The following is a 21,344-nucleotide window of genomic DNA, read 5'->3' as shown; positions in this document are numbered from 1 at the left end:
TGTGCGCATATCATAAGCCGAAGCTCGTCTTTCACGCTATCAACTTTGTCCTACTCCAGGTGAAAGCCTCTCTGCAGGGTTTTTGAAAACGACCCGGCATTATGCAAGCAGCGGCCACTTTATCTCCGCACGCCTACTAATCAAATCCGTCGTATGTGCCGCCCTCGTTACGGTTATTACTGAACCTTGGAGCTCTGTTGGTTACGCATAACGAGCACTGCTTAACTTACCTCAGTATTACACGCCCTGCCAAAGAGCATTCTTTCTTTCGCAATTTAGACCGGAAAAGTATTTACCCGCAAATTGGCTCTCTTTTTTTTTTTTTTGCTCTGTAATCGCCTGTTTAAGTTAGACTTATAATTTTCTTTCATGGTCATTGCGGTATTCAAGCCAGTTTTTACATTTTTCATTAGCCGCGATAATCTTGCTGTATAGATGAGTACTGGGCAAAGAAGGAGCTATATTATCTCTCTCTAAAAATACTGGTAACCGGCCATTCACAACCGTATAACCAGTCAAAAAATGCGCTTCATCCCAATTCTGTTTTTTTTTTAGTTCTCGCGCTGACGTCAATGCCAAAGCTTAAATATGCACTGCTGAAGCTCGCAAAAAGAATAAATTGTTCAAATTCCCAACAATGATGCAGTCACATTAGTACAATGTAAGTGAAAGATGAACTACGGGAAAAATACATAAGCTGTACCTAGAAGAACGATTCACTAAAGTCATTTTACGTCGCCTTGGCGTATAGCAGACATATATAAAACGTTTTTGACTAGGAGCGACACCAACATGTGAGCTATGCATAGAAACGGCCCTTCCCAATCAATTATTCCCTTCTTGCACAAGGCTGGGCAAACTAACAAAAATATTTTCCACGGTTCGGTTGTGAATGTATACTTCTTCATTCTTGCTTACTATTTTACTAATGCCCTTGTGTGCATAGCCTGCATTTTCACATTTTTTTTTAAGAAGCCAAGCTTCATAACCAACTGTGAGATTTTAATCATAGTTTAAAAACTTCCTACAAAGCCAACAAATTTCACTATGCGTCACTTATGCGGCATAGAACACAATACAATAGTCGTGGACTCAATCTGCAGCCACCACCTGTTCTCAATAGATGTATTGTGTTACTACTTACAGTGTCTGACCACCACACTAAGCTGCAAGCTGCAGTTCGCTTTATAAACTCATAATTGTGCAATCCCAGGTAAATCATTAATAATTTCCAGTTCATCGCCTGAGCGGCATGGCAAAAAAATTTCATCAGCGAATCTCACAGGTCTCTGAATACCTCATGTACAGAAGCATTGTAACGCATCAGAGTGATCGTGTCCACCTTCTTAATTCATATTTAGATTTTATTTTTTATGCGACTACGTCTGTTGTGCAAGCACTATAGATATCTTGCAATATTTCTTTTTCACACGACTTCCACACCGTGGCTAAGCAATAGCTGCATGATTGCTGAGCCATCTACCAAGAGGAATGATTGTTGTCATCCTATGAAGGCTCTATGTAGGGTTGCTTCTAAAGTGTTCATATTTGTATACCTAACCTACTTCATAGCGCGAATAATGTCCGTTGCAGGTTAGGTTCTATCTGGCTATGCCTGATTCTTCGGATTATAGAAGTCTAACATTGTCGCGACCCTGTAAGTGATTACTTCAGTAAATGCTTTGTAAGCAATCGACAGTAAGCTGGACGAATTTAGGTTCTCTAAAGACGTAATTGACGTCCGGCTTCTTATAAATTTAAATAATGCTTGCTTTCTTTAAAAGTACCATGAGCTTCAGGTCAGGAGGCATTGCGTACACCGGATATCCGGTATAATGCCATGCAACTTGCCATGATGTTCTCATCTTAAACTAACTTCATTATTGAGCACCCAGTAATAAAGGATTTATCTTAGATACAAATTCGAAATCATATAGCATTGTATAAGTCCCTTTATTTCTTCCCATGCACAGAAACAAAACTTGCTGGTCAAGTAAATACAACCTTAAAGGTGTGACATGATAGCAGTAATGGCTTCCGTCAAGGGTCATCGATCGTGAGGATCCTCCTTCAGGTACAGCCTCATCAACTTCTAGCTATAACATGGTCACTGCTTTCAAAGCATCCTTTCGTTCGTCCAGGCTACGCAATAAAGCTAAGTGGCAGGTCATGTGAAGCAGCACGTCCCGGTCCTTCTGTGCTTGCATTATATTGCATCGACATTTGCCAGCGTTGGACACATTGTTGATTTGAAAGCAGCGACCATGTTATAGCTAGAAGTGGATGACCCTGTACATGCAATTTTCTACTAGCCTAGTTCCCAATCTCTTGATCTGTGAATCTATTGATTCTTACATGTTCGTTTCTATACATCGTAAGTTACATAGTTCTTTGAAAGGACACCTGAAATAGATTGAGACGTATGACGTATCTGCTTTGGCTAAGGGTACTGGATCTTACTAAAAGCTCAAGCATGCTGGAAGGCTCGAAAGCTCAAGTTCGTAGCTCTCCCATCTGATATGACCTGATAACGTCACAATACTCAGTGACCGATCAATATCAGGCTATGTTACCTGCCAATTCCCACCTTCCAGAGCCGTCGCCGTGATATTTTCTTCGGATTGCCGTCAATTAGGCATTTTGTTTAAACGGGGACTTTAACGCTGTCACATAAAGAACACTGCATAAATCTCAATACTCATCACCCTCGGATCACCGAACCAGTGTTTTCTGCATGTTTACACATGCTGTGTCTGATAACACATATAAAAGCAGTGAAGTTAACTTCACCATTTGTTCTTTTTTGGCTACGGCTGCCATTTTCCGCTGCTCGATAAAATTTAGACCGTAATTTTAAATAAGGTCATGATTTTCAGCAGAAAGTTAGTTTAGCTAGGGAGATATGGGGTTTAACGTCCCATGGGGACTCCGGCTGTGAAGGACGCCTAGTGAAGGCCCCCAAAGAATCCACCATCTTGGCTTCCTTACTGACCGCCACAACACACTTCTTTGGCGCCTTTCTTTTCTCCTTCATCTAAAAGCGGCCGCAATGGCCTGGGTCAAAACCCCATCTTTGGGTTAAATAGTGGAGGGCCCTAACCACAAAGCTACCATAGCGGTTACAGCAAGTATGTTTGTTCAACCTCGTGTCGAGGAGAGTGTACCAAACTGTACAGACCATATTTTACTCCGTTAGCACTAGCACACCGCCTTTGAATTCCACCAACGTTTATTTCATCGGTCATACTCAGACATGCCTCTTGCAGTTGGTAGTTGGCAGGTGCAGTGGGCCAGTACTGATTGGTTAGCGATTGGTGTGACGTCATGAGAACACGTGTCGTGGCTGAATTTAAATGAGAATCAATCTTGGCCAGCACTTTGAAGTGACAATCTAACCCACCTGAACCAAGCACCCTATGATCTCTAGCCCAGCGCGATACTTCTAGGCTGCAAAGCACGTTTGTACGCGTACAGAACAGGCGATGTCTGGTTACCTTTCACACTTTGCGGCAGATTTCGGCTGCATACTAATGAATACTTGCGACTCGAAACTTAAACCACAATGAAATAATTGTCAGTGATTACGTTACTTCTAAAGAGAGATTTGAACGCAGCTCATAAGATGTTTCTCATTTTCGATAAATGAGGCAAGATTTCGAACAAGACACGTATGTACAATTACAGACAACTTTTTTTAATTTTTCACACGAATTCCTTCAATAAACACTCCACTAACAGTTCTTGGTTGTCATGAAAGAAGCTTCTTGGTTGGAGAAACGAAGAGAGCAATTAAGTTATAGGGAGGTTGCGGGAGGCAGCACGTGGGCCCATAGGAGTGTTGCGCGACGAACAGATAGCAGCGACTGGCTGATGCCGCTGACGTCGCTAGCGAGTGAAGAGACCGTGACTCTCCGTTTCAGTTTGGAAAGCACGCACCGTGATCCGCTGATAGCGAGCCGGCGTTTCGGCACCCGGAGAGCACTCTCGCCGCCACGCAGGAAGAAGGAGGGGGGAGGGGGATGAACGCGCAGCAATCCGATAACTCGAGCGCTCACCGCCACGGCGTCGGGAGATGGGGGAAGGAGCGCTCGCTGCCCCAACTGCGGAGCTGGTTACACGGACAACGGCCGACGCCAACGCCAACGACGACAACGCGAAACGCAGGAAAGGGCACCAAAGAGCTGCGCTCTAAAACCAGGTGCTGGCGCACCCCATTCTCAATTGTCTAACAACCCTAATCCGTATTCATTTTTCGCATGAAGGTCATCGCTAAACAAGTCCACTGTTCTGTAAAACATGCGCACAGACAGCTTGAATATCAAATTCATCGCAGAGAAATTAATGAACTCGACTAACGTTGCTGAAAAGCTGCCACTCCAGTGATTATCACGCATAGCAGGGTACATGATTTTATTTCTGTTATGAGATTCTAACACAACGGTGTCCTGGCAGGAGGTGGGATGTGCGGTTGAAAACGTCTTCCTTATAGTACCTCAGCGCTCAAAACCTGAGTCGTGAGGGAGCCGAGTAATAGTACAAATAATATTGTATACTTGATTAGCCGCATATTAAACAGAGTTTTTCTTCTGAAAATATATATGCAGGCTGAAAATATATACGCATCTTGCTTCGGAGGAAATACCGTCCTCTGTCGTGATTAAGACTCCACGGAACGGGAAGTATAAAACAAGTTTTTGAGATATCTGAGCCCATTGAAGACAAGTACGTAACTACCCCCTTTTTCACTCATTTCGTTGATAAGGTAAAGCAGATAACGATCCGAAGATGGCGCATGTGTGTAACGCCGCTCGAATACACTATGCTGCGCACACTCATTTACTGCACTACCGTACTAATTTTGATACATTAGCAATTGCTGTCAGTGCGCGTTTCTCGCGCCTTTTATAACTTTATTTAGTGTTTTCAAGTTTAGCGCAATAAATGCAGCAACGTATGAAATACTCTCAGCTAAGGATTCGAAAAGCTAATTAGTAATAACGGCTTCGCACGTTGGAAGGAGAACATGATTACGCGCAGTGGCAGTAAACACAACCCGGCAAAAGCAAGCCAAATTCAATCAACTCCAGTTGCAGTGAGCATGAATGAATCCCTGAGTGAAATAATCAGCGCACGTTAAGAAACGACGGTTATAAAGCGGAACACGCTGTACAAGCTGTCGACAAGCAGTGCACTTATTCGACCATGGGCCGAAGGAAAATGCAAGAGGCTATGCAGCTATAGTTCTTCTCTACCAGTTTCTACCAGTAAGTATTTGCGCAGGCACACGACGAGAACTGAATACACTAAAGTTTCGAGATGCGTTCAGTTTATAAACACAACCGCCATGCTGACTCACTGAATCCGCAGCGAAAAAGGCACTTCGTGGATCCTCAGCAACGGCGTTAGCTCGCTTCGAGCTCGCCTACTCTTTCATTTCTGTAGTAGTCAAGTGGGAGCGCACCTCATTTCAATAGCGCCCCCGCTATTGAAAATTCATCGTCATCGAGAGGTCGATCAATTTGGAGACGCAGCCAGATATTCCGGTGTAAATTATTCATGAGCAGACAAAGAGCGAAATGACCACCTCCGCGCTACCAGTTTGTTTTCTTTTTTTTTTTTATTCTCATCTAGACTTGGAGGCTATCATTTGGGTGCGAACATAGATGCATGTACTTGTCACTTCGGCCCAAGGTTTTCTTGCGGTTTCGGAAATTTCTTTCCGTAAATCTTTTATTATCAGCTTAACGTGATAGTGAGCTCCGTAAAAAAAAGTCTTATTCCTCTAACTAAGCATTTCCGCCTTTCGCGGCAACCTAGCTGATACAATTTTCGTTGGTCATAGGTGGCCGCTGTTTTGTGAATTCTGGCACGCGAGAAGTGAGCATGCTCAACCTTCCGACTCAAGATTTACTGTGTCTCGCTTGGGAATAAAAAAAAAGCGTTTTAACCTACACTTGGTTACCATGTTGCTTATTTGTTTTAAGAAATTAAAAACAAGGAAATATTAGAGAGCCAGTTTTCTTAGGAACAAACTGCAGTCCTTCATCATCGCTTCTCGTGTGTTGTCGATTCCAGGATATTTTCCGTGCATTTGTATATGCTGTATATGTGTATTTCAGATCCAGCATGTTCGATGCGTAGCTGCCCTCATAGCGTACAATGGCCACAAGATTCAAAATTACGTTACGTTTAGCGGCAAGCAAGCAAAAAAGATCATGAAACGTCACACAATAGTACAAACGCTTCATCCAAGAGCATCAATACTATTATGAGGTACAGTGATATTTTCTCCCAAAGCACTCCTAAAAGAAAAGATGTTTTTTCGTTGAGGAATGGAGTGAAGTGCTTTTAAACTTGGCTAATGCGCGGCGTGCTCAGAAAGTGTTGCCAGTAAGTGGAAACGAAAATATAGTGTAAGTGCGTGTCAAAATTGTGACATAGCCGTTCGCTGCGGCGTGTTCAAGGTGACGTCATGCTATTTAGCTTCCCATTTAGGATCCATCTGCAGGTTCAGGCTAATTCGTGTCTATATACTTGGGCAATGTTAAAAAAAAAAACGTGGTCGAACTTATCCGGAGCCCTCCCCTGCGGCGTACTACATAGCTTGAGCCAATTTCGGACAACGAATAGCGGAACCATAAATCAATTACGTATTTAACAAAGGCCAGAATACAAAGGCCACGATGTGGTGAGAGCGCTCGAGTTTTGAACCTTAGGATGCAGGACGAAATCCATGCCGTGGACGCAGTTGTTGTTGTGGCATACTGAAAATAATAACGCTAAGTGACAAACACAAGAGATAACAACGCAGGACGAGCGGGAGTTGTTTTTGTTTTTGTTTTTTGTCAGTCTCGAAGAGTGTGCAGCCCAAATTGACGTTCTTCTAATTCCACATACATCGAGATAGCGGTTGCGCGCTGGAGTCAGAAGCAGGCCCTTTTTATCTAAAATAGTCAGTAGGCTAATTTCTCATTATTCGGTCTTGTCCTCGTCCCGCCGGTAACCGCAGCTGTGTCAAGCTCGAATCGGCCCCGAAAATCCCGAAAAAGGTGTAAATGGCTTGTCCTCTGGCGCACACAGAAGATGCGTTTAATTTTATTTTATTTTAGAAGGGTTATTTACTTTTTGTTTAAGCGGGTATGTCAGACTAAAAAAAGAGCAAGATCTCCACTCCCCTGTTACTTCGGCGCTTTGAGAGTTTATTTACAACCTCTTGGAGTGGTTCCGAGAAGCATGAGGGAATCTTAATGCTAAACTAGAGTTATTAAAGCTGTGAGATGGGGTCTCTTTACATTTATGGAGTTTTTACGGGCAGCTTAAACAACATTTAAGGGTGGTGTGCATCCTTGCATGGGTATGCAGAAATAGCATAGTGTTTTGCCTGCAGCATGAAGCATGTCCTGTTTCCGTGCTTCTTAGGGAAAAAGCTGTTGCATCACATTTTGCGTCGCTCCAGTGTTGTGCAATATTTATCTCGCTGCTGTTCAGAGGGCTTTTTCAGAGGTGCGTGCTGCAAGTGATGTACTTAGTGTGTTTAGATTTGTGGACAGTTTTTTCATTGTTTTCAAAAAATAGTCACCGTCGACCTATCCACAAATCGTGGGGGATATAATTACTAATTTCAGACAACTCACCAAGGGACTTAATTTTACTTTCGAACTTGCTAAGGACAACAATTTGCAATTTTTGGACCTTGAAATAACTCTTTAGGACGATGGCCTTTGCTGGAAGTACCAACCACACGCAATGAAAGGGCTGATTCCATTTGATCCATATTTCCTTTCTTTAAAACTGAAGGAGCAAATTGCAAGTAGAGGCTCATGAGGTTGTTTACTTGTGAGCACAGATTGCGTACCTCGAATCCGCTAAGCCGTTTATAGACACGAAGAAAAAAAGAACAAATTCTACAAAAAAACACCAAAGACAAACGGGGAGTAGGGGCTACGCGCACTTTATCCTTAGCTGCTCTCCCACGCTTGTCCGCCACTGAGACATGTGATTGTCAACATACTCAGTGCACTGACGAACTCAGTAACTTATGCACGATCCTAGCTCTCCAGACCCTTGAGCTTCCCATGTCGGCTTTGCTTGGCCGCAAGAACATGAACGTCTAAGGCCTCAGTCAGGCACGATGCAGTCTTGTAGTTTAGAGCGTTTGATTCGAAACAAACATCTTTCTTCCACTAGGCTTTTATGTAAAAACTAATACGTCTTAAAATATTAAGAAATACACGACGTAAAAGCTACGTAAGTGCACTTTCCCATAACATAAATTTGAATAACAAATAGATGGCCAAAAAATTTTTGCCAAGAAACATTTCAGCGAACGTGAATAAAACTTGTGAAGATACCTTTGTTTTTCATAAAGAATTAAACTTAAAATATTTTCGAAATATGCGAACTGATTTACGTCAAAGTGGCCACTCTCTCTTAAAAAGAACAATTCTTTCTTTTATCTAAACTAGACCAGGTTACTAAGTTATCAAGAGACGCTGGTGAATCTTTATTTTGTAAACTACCTTCAAGATACTTGCGTCGACGCGGCTATACTTCCCTCTTATCTTCTGGTAAAGGGCCCCTTCATCAAATGTAACAGTGCGGCGTGCTCGACTAATTATGTAAAGAGGCTTTTCTTATTTGCCCTGCGCACAGAACGCCCACATGGCGGGGATATTTCGGAGCTAGTAAAATCTTATATCCATTTTATTCTTGTTATCCTCTAGCTTTTAACACAGATTGCGAGCTTCACAAGTCTGCTATCGCACTAATATCAAAATACCTGCTAAGCTCTCCAAGCGCACGAAGCAATGTGCCTTATAGCAAAGAGAAAACGGAAGGGGTCATCAGGTAATTAACGTGTAGTATATGAATTGGAAATGCCACGAACAAAGTTCCAGATTTAGTTGCATGTAGCCAAGTGCTCACAGTGTGGTTCGTATGAAGAACACTCTTAATGAAATCATTCGCTAGGCTGCTTTTGGAAGCTTTGTGACCATAGCTTCTATTCAATTTCAAGTTCTGGCAAGACCAGCTGCCCAAACAGCGAAGCTTCAATTAATATAAGCTGTCGAATTTGTTTAAGCCCTTTCAGAGAAACAAAAACTGCGATATAGGTACCACTGAAAGTTCTAGAAAGCATGGTAAAACTTTCCAGCTTCGCTAATAATATTACTGCCTTTATCACGTTGGGATTTCAGAGATGTATCGGACTATCGAAGATACAGTATCGAGCATCTGTATCGGAAATCGATTTCGGTTCGGTATCTTGTATCGGTATCAGAAATACAAATTTTCTAGGTATCGAATATTGGTATTGAAGATACTTTTTTGAAGTATCTTGCCCAGCCCTGTTGATTAGACATTATGAGCCCACCTTCTTGAGATTGTGAAAAATCTTATGCAAGTAGAGGATAACCGCAACCTTGCTTTTATCTTCTTTTTTTCCGTTCATTGGCCCCACTGCGGGCTAAGGTCAAGGTGTCTTTCAACAAGTTTTCTGAAACGGACGTTAACAGGCAAGTCGGGTATCCTGCCGCTTCCAAGCGCTCTACTTGAAACTGAAAGCTGTATGCCACTGCGTGCCGCACGATTTCTCCAGGGCGTTGGGGAAGCATAGCTTGGCTATAACACGCTTGACGAGTGTAGAAGGTGCTACTGTGCACGGATTTTTTTTTTTTTTCATCATGGTTTTCCACCGTTGAATATCACGCAACGCTTCCCAGGCGCCGCAATACTCATTGCGCGCGGCCGTCCGAGCGAGAGCGAAGAGTGGGGAGCGCGCGCCATGGTGCGGCGAAAGGAGCGAAAAGCCCATCTCCGCCATTACGCTCTCTCCGTGCGAATGGGACGGCCGAAGCAAGCCCCGCCGCGCGCGCCGATCGTGGCGGCCGTGGTCGTGTAATATATTTCTTTGTTTTATTCTGTTTCTTTTTCGCATTTCCTTCATATTTCTCACTACAGAGAAAATGGAGCACGAGCTAAATTCATAACCTGAAAAAGGCTCCTATCCCAGATACCATAATTCGGCATACACACTAATTACAAAATAAATCTGGATGTAATCTCAGCTACACTACCAATATTTAAATTCTGACGTAGGAGGAAACATTTTGGATACGTACGTCGCAGCACGACGTTAAAAATAATCATAAAATGCAGAGAAAATGTGTTTAACTATTATAATTCAACAAAATGTATGAAGAAACATGTATGTAAAAGGGGGTTTATAGCATGCTTAGTAATAGATTTAAAAAATAAAGATAGCACATCTCAACATTCTACAGAACTTGACCACTTACAACTCAACATAGATATGCATAAACATGCACACCGCCCTTAAAGATCTGATAACATATATACATTTTTGTTTGGCCGAACTTATTATAAACAACGTCTTTTAAAGAAGCTAAGCTTCTTCAGCAAATATGATTTCACATGTTCATTAAAGTTAGGTCGCAAAATTACGATCTCCTGTTGTGTTATTCGACAAATAAGCCGCTTTGGAAATATAAGTATTGTCTGGCATAGTTTCAGGGACATACAATTCATTTATTTTGCACCTTGTAATAACTTGTAATAGTGTATTTGCGCGGCTGGAAGCAATGCGTGTTCGATTAATAACTGGTGTGTTATAATAGATACGGCTCATCTTGATAGTTCATAAATATTCGTAACACCTTTTGCAGCACCGGTAGTTTATTATATTTATGACCTGTTGTAGTTCCCCACAGTACTCTACAGTATGAAAGTTTGGAGAAGGGTGCAATGCAATGTTTGTTTTACCTATACAGGAATAAGTTTACTTATTCAGTTTTTTATGACTACACGGCCAATTTATTTATATGATTGTTCTATTACTACTAATTGTGAAACAATATACCCAAGAAATTTTACCTGTAACCTCATGCATTCATGTATTGAATATCAATATCACAATATTAGCACAAAGTGGCTGATTTGGATCTTTAAATTTCACATATTTGCTTTTGATTTAACTAACTCATATGCATCCACCAGCAAAGAAGTTTAAGTAGCCCTAACGGTTTTTTTTTTCTTTTTTTTTTGTAAGTGAAGCAGTAGTGCAATTGAAAAGAACGGGCTCGCGCCGAATACGCATATGGTTATTTTGGGTGAATAAAATATTAATGAAAGATCATTTATCTACAAATTAAATACCAAGCGCCCTAATATTGACCTTTTAGGAATACTATATAAAGCTACTGATCGCAGCAAGGAAATTCAGTTTATAGAATTATTCGTGCGCACTTCCAGTATTCCTTACCTTTGCAGTTTACATATTAGATTGTCATGATTAAAAAAGCAAAAAGCTTTACGCAGACCAAGAAATAAGCCGACTGTGTATAAACTATTTTTGATTCTTTTTTTATCATTTCGTGCTTGACGTTGAGTAATGGGAGTTCATGTGATATTTTTCCCTCTGGAAACCACATTGATCATCGCTCATTATGTTGTACTTATCAATAAAGCCTAATAACTTTCCATTATTTATAACTTCTAGAACTTCTGAAAGTATTAAAGCCCTAATATGGGGCCTGTAGTTATCTGCTGAGTTACAATTCCACCTTATATATAGGACATACTCTATAGCTATACTAAAAGTTTCAAGAAATATTCTTGTTTAGAGCAAGAAATTATGGGTGCGAGTTAAAATTGGTGAGATAATGTCTGATGCATATCTTACCGCAGCAGCCTTCTTATCATCAAATTTATTCATTCATATATTTTCGACAGAACCAGGTACAAAGTACATAAATATATGCATTTATATTCCTTTCTCTCTGGATAGCTGAGGCAAAAGGCTTATACAAACACTTACGAAGCCTCAGAACTTATATTGCAAACAACGCCTCAGGAAACGGCGTGACGACGACGATAACACAGCACTGAGAGGAATAAAGAAGAAAAAAAAATGTCTGAATTTCACTCATTACGTACATCAGTAAATGAAGTCTTTACACGCAATAACGAGAACAAAACGACCAAAATGCACGGATACACACAACTGATTTGCAAAGAGAATGGACCTATGATTGGTTTGTGTAGTTTAATGTCCCAAAGCGACTCAGGCTATCATGGACGCCGCAGTGGAGGACAGCGGAAATTTCGGCCACCCGAGATTCTTTAACGTGCACTGACATCGGACAGCACAAGGGCGCCTTGTTTTCCGCCTCCGTCGAAAAGTGGCCGCCGAGAACGGGATTCGATCCCGCATCTTTGGGAACAGTAGTGGAGCGCCTCATTCCACTGCGCCAGCCCGGCGGATGGCTCTGTGAATTGCTATGATACTGCCAAAATCATAGTTTTGCCGGAAACTGCGAGTACCATGATTTTAAACATGAATACAGACAGCACTGCGCTCAGCTAGACAGAATATTTTCGTATAAATTACTCCTCACTGAGAAGATGTTTCACCCGTTTCTTAGACGGGGAATTTGATGCGCATACGGCATCGACTACGTATTGGCAAGTATTGAGCAGTTCGAGAATTTTATCGCTAACTAGTTGTGTTGTGTACATTGTGCGAGCTCTGTTTTTACCATACTTGCCATCATGCAAATGATAAGTACAATTCTGGCATCTATAAGATAAAGAAATATTGAACCAACAGATTTGACAACGCAATACATCTGCGTCGCGAGGCCGGGCCGAAACGTGTTACAAATTGACAATATCCTATACTTCTACAAGATAGTTAGGGTGTGTTTATGTGGTGTTTATTTTTTATACGATAATTATTATAGCCTTCTTTTGTGCCTCGTGTATTCCTTCAAGATAAGTTTTCACTGTACACCCTCAGTTTAATATACAATAACATAGACGAGAGTAAACTACCGCTTAGTAAAATTGGCGTTTAAACAAGATAGGCATCATAAACCTCAGTTGATCCTAAATTCCACTGATTTTCGAAATCTCTATACTGAACTGTGATACGTTTTATAACCTATTTAAATATTCCTCAGTATATATACTCCCAGGAATAGCCTTCCACCGGTAGAAGTCAGTTATAGGCCTCCCTTTGCGTACAAACTCTGCAGGGATGTTGCAGCTAGCATCTAAAATTTCTTGAGAGAGCTGCGTCCGGCAAGTAGGCGCAATACGAACTGCTAGTAGCCCAGAAAGCCACAGATGTATTAACTTTCTCGTTACACCCAAACAAACCAGATGCATGTAATCAAATGGTACATCTCTCACACAATCAATGGGTAGTCTCAGTAGAACCGATGTACCATGGTGGTGCCCCTCGTCCATTTGTTCTCTAAACGAAGAATCTGTTCTCGGAGTTCCAGCTGTTGAAGGAAGAGCAACTCTGCTATTCAAATAATCGCCTTCTCGTCACAGCGTGGACAACTTGAGTACCCCGTATGTGACTTTGTCATTAGCACAAATCATCTTACAGGAGCATCACAAACAAAGCTGTGTATTTGCACTGCATAGTGAGAATTTTGGGTAGCTAGGCCATTTTCCAACAAGTGAAGTAGCTCATCAACAAATGCTGCAAGGTATTCATTTGCATCAGGTGGTTTTGATGTCCCGGCAAAAACACCAACAGGAAATGGGGCCAGTCCTTTGCAGTTGGTTACCAAACATAATATAGGCCAAATTTGTGTGCGGGAGCTTTTAGCCACCGGAAGACCATCAATGTTGAAAGACAGACACAGAGTTGATGGCACACTGTCCCCTGTTTTCAGAGCTTCAAGTAGGCCTCGGAACAATCCAAAGTGGCAGTACTGCCCCAGCCCCATGTTAACAATGTTAACTCCAGGCTGTCTAGGAGTTTTAAGAAGAGCACGGGCGTCGCTCGGCAAACCTTTGAAACAGTGGTGGTTCTTCAGTACCTTTAGCAATGAGGTAACTACTGTTCGCTTAACCTTGTGGGTCATAGCCCAGACCTGAAGTTCTTCGGCAAAGCTGTTATAAGAGCTGCCCACTCTGGTTCCTTGCACATAGTCAATCATTCCCACAACACTATTGTCATTGGCATCTGTGAAATCTGGAACAAGGTTGGATTCCCAATCGACTCTCGGCGCACTTGTATTTATCACGGCACACTCAGCTACACCAGGACGAGTAGGTACCTCGCCAGACGTACTTGAGGCATCGGCCACCTCTGAAGTTTCGTTCGATCCAATCTGAGGAGCCTGCGTGTCACACAATGCTGTAGTGACACGTCTTACTTGATACCAAGCTTTTTTTTCTACTGCGGATTTGTGCTTGGCCTTCGGCATAGTTCCTGCGTTAAGGGGCTTCTTGCCTTTCCTCAGCACGTTCTAGTGGTTACCACAGTATTTATGCAACTGTAACACACAGAGCCGCGCTCACACTTTTTGGTCACACTACCTTGAGTCAACGATGCAAATCATTTTTATCACCTGCCACACTGCTGGCCGCAAAGTACACTTCTGCACCGCACTATGGTAACCGCACTAGCCAGTGGGCCGCCGCCTTCGCCACCATAGCTTCGCGGCCATATTTGTTTACAGGGCAATTTGACTTGTCTTGTCTTGATTTGCGACGTACTGAAAGACAATACTATAAGGTGCCCGGTGCAGAATTTTGTTATTGCTTTTAACTAAATGCAGACAATTGAAAAACAAAACATTGCACAATATTGTTGGAGTATTGTTTTGTTGAGTTTTCCGAAGCATTTCAGGATGAAGCACTGATGACACTACGTGGGAAGAGGGTAGCAGCACCGCCATCACCACCACTATTTTCGACGCATGTTTCGGCGGCAGAGAGTTTCTAGGGGCTCTAAGCAAGTGTCGGCATAGATTGGCGGCTATTTGGCGTGTCATCGAGTGCGCTTTTGCGTTTGACTTGTCGAGAGACTCGCCAATTTTTCACTGGCGTTTTTCAGTGAATCAGGTGTGACAGTTCAACCAAAGGTTAGTGCATTTTCTGTTTCAATTAGCTGATACCATGTGAAGGCCCGCGGCACTTCCCACCGCGGTTGACATTCCCATATCGCAGCGTGCACATGGAATTCGCATCCGCTGCCATGTGAGGGCGAATGTAGCCTTGGCAACGGCGTTATGCGTGGTTCTTTCCGATTTCGCAACATCCCAAGCTTTCTAGAATAAATATTGCGCTTGGAAGTCACCTAAACTATGGAGGTTCCTGCTTGCCGCCCATGTTGATTCTTTGTTCACGTGGGGTGATCAACATGTAGCCTCGTGTTTGGTACGATGGTTGTTCTTGATCACACCTTTGTTGAGAAAGATCGCAGTGGTGAAACATCAGGAACTAGGTTCTTAGTATTTGAAAAAAAAAAAGGGTTTGAAGAACGACATCTGGCTGGGTAAGATTTTTTTTTTTCGGTGAATATCGGCCGATAAAAACGATAGTTTGTGAGCTGATGTGGTCTCGATGGGATTTTAATAATGCTAAACACTCGACTCCGGTAGTTTTCATCCATTAAGATTCGTTTTGGCTGCTTTGTTGTCTCTTTTAGATGTCATTCGCGATTGTCGAGTTTGTACACTGGGAAGAGGTGGAGGTCGTGCCGGCAACGTGGACTGATGGCGACATCTGTGTATGGCCCGGCGGAAAACCTGAGAGAATTAATAGACTCGTCAAGGCCTCCACAGAGCCACAGAATGAGTGGCAGCAACATGCGGCCCGCGTCAAAGGAGTGTTCTGTAAGTTCTGATATTTTTACATCTGCTGCGCAAACAGCAAGGCCTGTGCATGCTATTTAATGTTTCTGTGTTGGCGTGTGTTCAGGATGCTTGTTCGTCCCATTTCAAAAGTTCCAGCTGCTGATAGTTGCTTGCAATATTTGAGCTTTGAGAAGCCATGATTCAGGGCTGTAGAATAATTTAGAGAGCTATTAGGAATATGTAATGTTCACTGACATTTTGCAAACACATCGGAGTAGGTGCATTTCATTCCCACTGAAACGGAGCTGCCTTTCGGCAAGGAAGCGCATTTTGCGGTCGTGTACAAAGTTAAAACCACTCCGATATAACATGCCTGATATTGTGTCTCAGCGAAACATTGGAATCTTTTCGTTATGACACTGGACCGTTCAACAGCAAAACATATCTAGTTTTCACGAGCGTGACATGCAAAGGCTTCAGGAATTTTTGCTGCCATCTTCAGGCACTAGGCAGACCGGAAGGAGCTGAGGGGGGCGGATAGATCTACACACATACGCTACACTTTGTATCCGTTTCCCACGTGGCCCCGCTGCGGTGATGCAGTGGTTAGGGCGCTCAGCTACTGTGCCCAGAGATGCGGGATCAAATCCCGGCCTCGGTGGCAGCTTTTCGATAGAGGCGGAAGGCAAGGCGTCCATGTGCTGTGCGATTTCAGTGCGCGTTAAAAAACCCCAGGTGGTCGAAACTTCCGGAGCCCTCCGCGTTGGCGTCTCTCATAGCCTGGTTCGCTTTGAGGCGTTACACCCCATAAACTAAACAAAAACTGTACCCCATAAATCAAACCAAAACTGTTAGGTAATTGCAGGAATTGCTAAAGTTATACTAAAAGGCTGTTCGGCCTTGAGCTCTGTAGAAACTGCTGCTTTGTGGCCCTATGGTTAGCATCTAAAGTGAACATGCATATCAGGATATAGTATACATCAGCTGAAATGCTAGTTCAGTGTTTGACACCTTTAGTTGATCAAAGAAGACATTCAACCTTTTTACATCCTCTCTTTCTGTCCCATCCTCTCTCTATGTATATATGTATTTATAATATGTTCATGTTCTCTATTTCTAGCATCATATGAGAGTGCGAAGAAAAGATTAGGAAAAGTAGAAGTTACCTCGGACTTGGCATCAACAGATGATGAACGGAGACGGGTTGTCTCAAAACCAAAAAGGTGTTTGTCGGAGTCGGATTCTGACGACGACAGCCCTCCAAAGAAACGGAAGGCAGGCAAAAAGGTGCATAAACCATATCCAGCTGTACCATTGGCGTTTCCAGCACCATCCACGTTAGGTGTGTATGACCTATTTGGGTATGCTTGAGCATAAGTGGATGAGTCATGGGAACAAAATAGGCCTAACTTCTTGTCAACAATGATTACTCTTGTTTCAGATGAAGCACAGCATAACGCCCATGTCACGGCAGCTATTGGATCAGGTATTCCTATAATGTGGTATTTGTAAACATAAATTCTGAAAACGCTCAAGCTTGCTTACATTTTCAGGTGCTAGTACACCAACTGGATCCAACATTCACATCTCAGGTGGGTCAAGCTAGTTTAATATTCTTAAGAAAAAGGGCTGTTAGCTAATGTGCTCTTTTAATTCTGTAGCATGACCACCTACAGCCACCACAGCATCTAGAGACGCCATCATCCCTGCAGCAGGTAAGCTTTTTTTCATGTCTGCACTTGTGAAGTTTTTACATACTGTTATTTTGTAGCTTACTTGTATATATGCATTATTGTTTCCATGAAGTCTTACAGTGCGTGTTTTCTTATATCCACTGCTAGAGTTTCAAAGGCAGGTAATGCGAGAATTGAGGCTCACAAGGCTAATGGTTGAGCAAGCTGTGGAATTGCTTCAGAATTTGAAAGCATTGAGGGTCCCCGAGGCAAGCAGTCGAGCATCCATATTGGTTTCTAAACCATATGTGGATATGGAAAGCTTCTTGGAGTTTGACGGCAACGTCGATGAAGTTAAGGAGCAACTGGTAAGAAGTCTATGTGTACCATGAATATTTTGCTTTGTTAGAAACTCTGAATATCTGATATGTTACTCTATAAATTGCCTGTGGCTTCTCTGTATATCCTGAAAAGTGGGCTGAGCATTTTAGTGTACAAAATAGCTACACAAAGCAACAGCTTGTCCTGTTTGCCGAACGTGTGATTTGTTTGAGTGGAACAGGAATTTGCATTAGCAGTTATACGGTTACAAGTGGTATGCCCATTCTGCAATCATAATAAACACAAATATTGCAAAATATGAATACTGCTCATAGAAAATTGGTATGCTATTTTTTAGCAGCAGCTGAATTTATTTCTTCATCTGCATACATGCAATAGAAAGGTGATGAAACAGCTTCCAAGTAACTTAATACAACTATGAGCTACCAAGTATGTGCTGTTGATATTCACATCCCCTCGCTGTACAGGGTGGAATGCTATTTAGGCTGTTTTTAACACGTATGTGTGTGCATTTGACACATGGTTCATATGCCTACAAAGAATAAGAGCATGTGGTAACAGTATATTTGTAATAAATCAGTAATTGCTAACATATTGGACCAGCGAAAAGCACAGGCACACAAGGAAAAAGAGTAAGGGACAGCACTGTCCTGTGTTCTTTTCCTTGTTTACCTGTGCTTTTCGCTGATCCAGTGTGTTATATTTGCACTAACTGACCCAGATGGTTACCATGTTAGAGTAATTACCCTTTAATATCTGTCCAATCACATGTCTACAAAGGAAAGCTATAAACTAAATAGTTGAAACATTCATCCTAGTCTGGAGTTCCAACTGAAGATCACCACCTCACCGAAGCAGTCTCTTTACTCCCATCTAGCAGAGACGACTAGCATAAGGTAAGGTGGGAGTGAATTAATCAACTGAAAGTGAGAGCGGTGTTGATCCAGTGTTCGTTGGAATCTCCTTAGGTGGAGCAGGCAGTAAGGCAAGAGTCCCAAGTTTGAACTCCAGACCAGGACGAATTTTTCTCCTACTGTGAAGTTTCTGTGAAAGCTTTATAGTTTTTTTATTGTAGCTGTATGGCTGCGCTTGGGTGGATGCTAGTAATTACTTCTTTATTTACGGCAAAATCACCTGATTGTTCTGTGATATGTATATATTATCTTTAATATGAATAGGCTCGAGGTTAAGTGAATTTTTACCCCAGCCTAACGTATGCAGCTACAAAGCATAAAACAAATTTTGTAATTTTTGAAGTCAAATTTTTGTTAATACAAAAACTTCTAGAGGTGCACTTAAGTCTTCTTAGCTGCAGTAATGTGAAAACATTTCTCTTACTATAATTACTATCACTATCGTTCCAATATTTCCACAAATGTGTGCTATCTAGTGACAGCCTTTTTACCTAGGCTAAGTGAAGGAGCGGTGCAGGTGGAACTTCAAGAAGATGACGATGTTCACTGCAAAGCGCGAAAGTGTTTTGCACCGGGAACTTGATGGAGACGACAATGTTTACTGCAGAGTGCAAGAGTGTACTACAGTTTTAGATGTACGACTGACTGCAGTGATATAGTGCTCTCGCGTCTGGATCAAGGAAGCTGATCTGCTCGGATGGTGGTTCGATAGCTGGTGGTGACATTTTTTTTTTTCCTAAGTTTCATTGTGAAGGACGCTTTCTGGTCACGTGAAGCACGAAATGATTTCTTGTGCTGCATATATTTCTTTTTTTCAGCTTAAAGAACTGAAGAGCCTTGGCGGCAACAATGTGGCGACAACTACCAAACGGATTTTGACGTATTTAATGGAAGACAGAGTTGCCCAAAATTACAGCTGGGTGGGCAATAAAGGAAAGTCCAAATTCCGAGACTTGAATGTGACAGCTGTCATAAAGGGTATGTTGTTCATCAAAGTTGTTTCGACAGTGCAGCCGAAAATTAGCAATTAAACTTTGGTAGGCAAAGTGAGTGTATTCTACAATTGATAAATCACTGTTGCTTTGCATATAATCTTAAAATTCAGTTCAGTTCAGTTCAGTCGGTCAGTCGTGTCCGACTCTTCGTGACCCTATGGACCCTGTCACGCCACGCTTTCCGGTCTCTCACAATCTTCCTAACATCACATAACTTCATCTGCAGTGCCTCGAGGATGCCATCTAACCATCGCGTTCGCTGCCTACCCCTTCTCCGGCGACCGCCAACCTTTCCCAACATCAAATCTTTTTCCAGCGACTCCTCTCTTCTCATCAGATGACCAAAGTAGTTGAGTTTTAACTTTAGAATTTGACCCTCCAATGAGCAGTCAGGGTTTATGGTCGACAATATCGACTGATTTGATCTTCTGGCAGTCAAAGGAACTCTCAAGAGTCTTCGCCAGCACCACAATTCAAACGCGTCAATTCTTCGGCGGTCAACCTTTTTCACAGTCCAATTCTCGCATCCATACATCACAACTGGAAAGACCATAGCACGAATTATGCGGATCTTGGTTGGCAGACTAATGTCTCTGCTCTTTACTAGGCGGTCAAGGCTAACCATTGCTCTCTTTCCCAGAAGCAGGCGTCTCCTAATTTCATGGCTGCAGTCTCCTTCCGATGTAATCTCGGAGCCCAAAAAGAGAAAATCTGTCACAGCTTCCACTTCTTGTCCCTTGATGCTCCAGGACTTGATAGGGCAAGACGCCATGATCTTTGTCTTTTTAATGTTCAGTTTAAGCCCAAACTTTTCACTCTCTTCTTGTACGCGCATCAGAAGTCCCTTGAGTTCCACTTCACTTTCTGCCATTAAAGTGGTATCATCCGCATATCTAAGGTTGTTGATACGTTTTCCAGCAATCTTCACTCCAGCTGAAGACTCGTCCAGACCGGCCTTCCTCATGATGCACTCTGCATATAGGTTAAATAGGCAGGGCGACAGTATGCAGCCTTGCCTCACTCCTTTCTCAATCGGAAACCAATCAGTAAGACCATGCCCAGTTCTGACTGTGGCCTCTTGTCCTTCATACAGGTTCCTGAGGAGACAGGTGAATTGGAACTCCCATATCTTGGAGAGCTTGCCACAATCTGCTGTGATCTACGCAGTCAAACGCTTTCGCATAATCAATAAAGCAGAAGTAGATGGGTTTCTGGAACTCTCTTGCTTTTTCCATGATCCAGCGAAGGTTGGCAATTTGGTCTCTAGTTCCTCTGCCCTTGCGAAACCCAGCTTGCACGTCCGGAAGCTCTCGATCCACATACTGCTGCAGCCTTCCTTGGAGGATTTTCAACATCACCTTGCTAGCATGCGAAATAAGCGCGATCGTGCGGTAGTTGCAACAATCTTTGCACTGCCTTTCTTTGGAATGGGGATGTAAACTGACCTCCTCCAATCCTGTGGCCACTGCAGGGTTGTCCAAATCTTCTGACATAATGTATGCAGAATGTTAACAGCGTCATGGTTGAGGTTTTGAAGCAACTCAGCTGGAATGCCATCAATTCCGCTAGCTTTGTTCTTAGCAAGGCTGGCTAAGGCCCATTCAACTTCACTCTTCAGGATGCCCGGCTCGAGATCGAAAGGGAACAAATTAATTGTATACTGCAGAAGCCACGTGCAAGTTTTCATTAACCATTTTCAATACATGAAAAAGTTTTGTAGCGAGCAAGGTGTGTTCTTTCTTTGGTGTAAGTGGATATACTGTCCACCAGATTAAGTTGGGGTACAGCGTGAGGACACAC

The sequence above is a fragment of the Amblyomma maculatum genome, chromosome 3 (assembly GCF_055883805.1).
Source record: "Amblyomma maculatum isolate TAMU_Amacu chromosome 3, ASM5588380v1, whole genome shotgun sequence".
NCBI lineage: Eukaryota > Metazoa > Arthropoda > Arachnida > Ixodida > Ixodidae > Amblyomma > Amblyomma maculatum.
Note: the sequence above shows the minus strand (reverse complement) of the source record.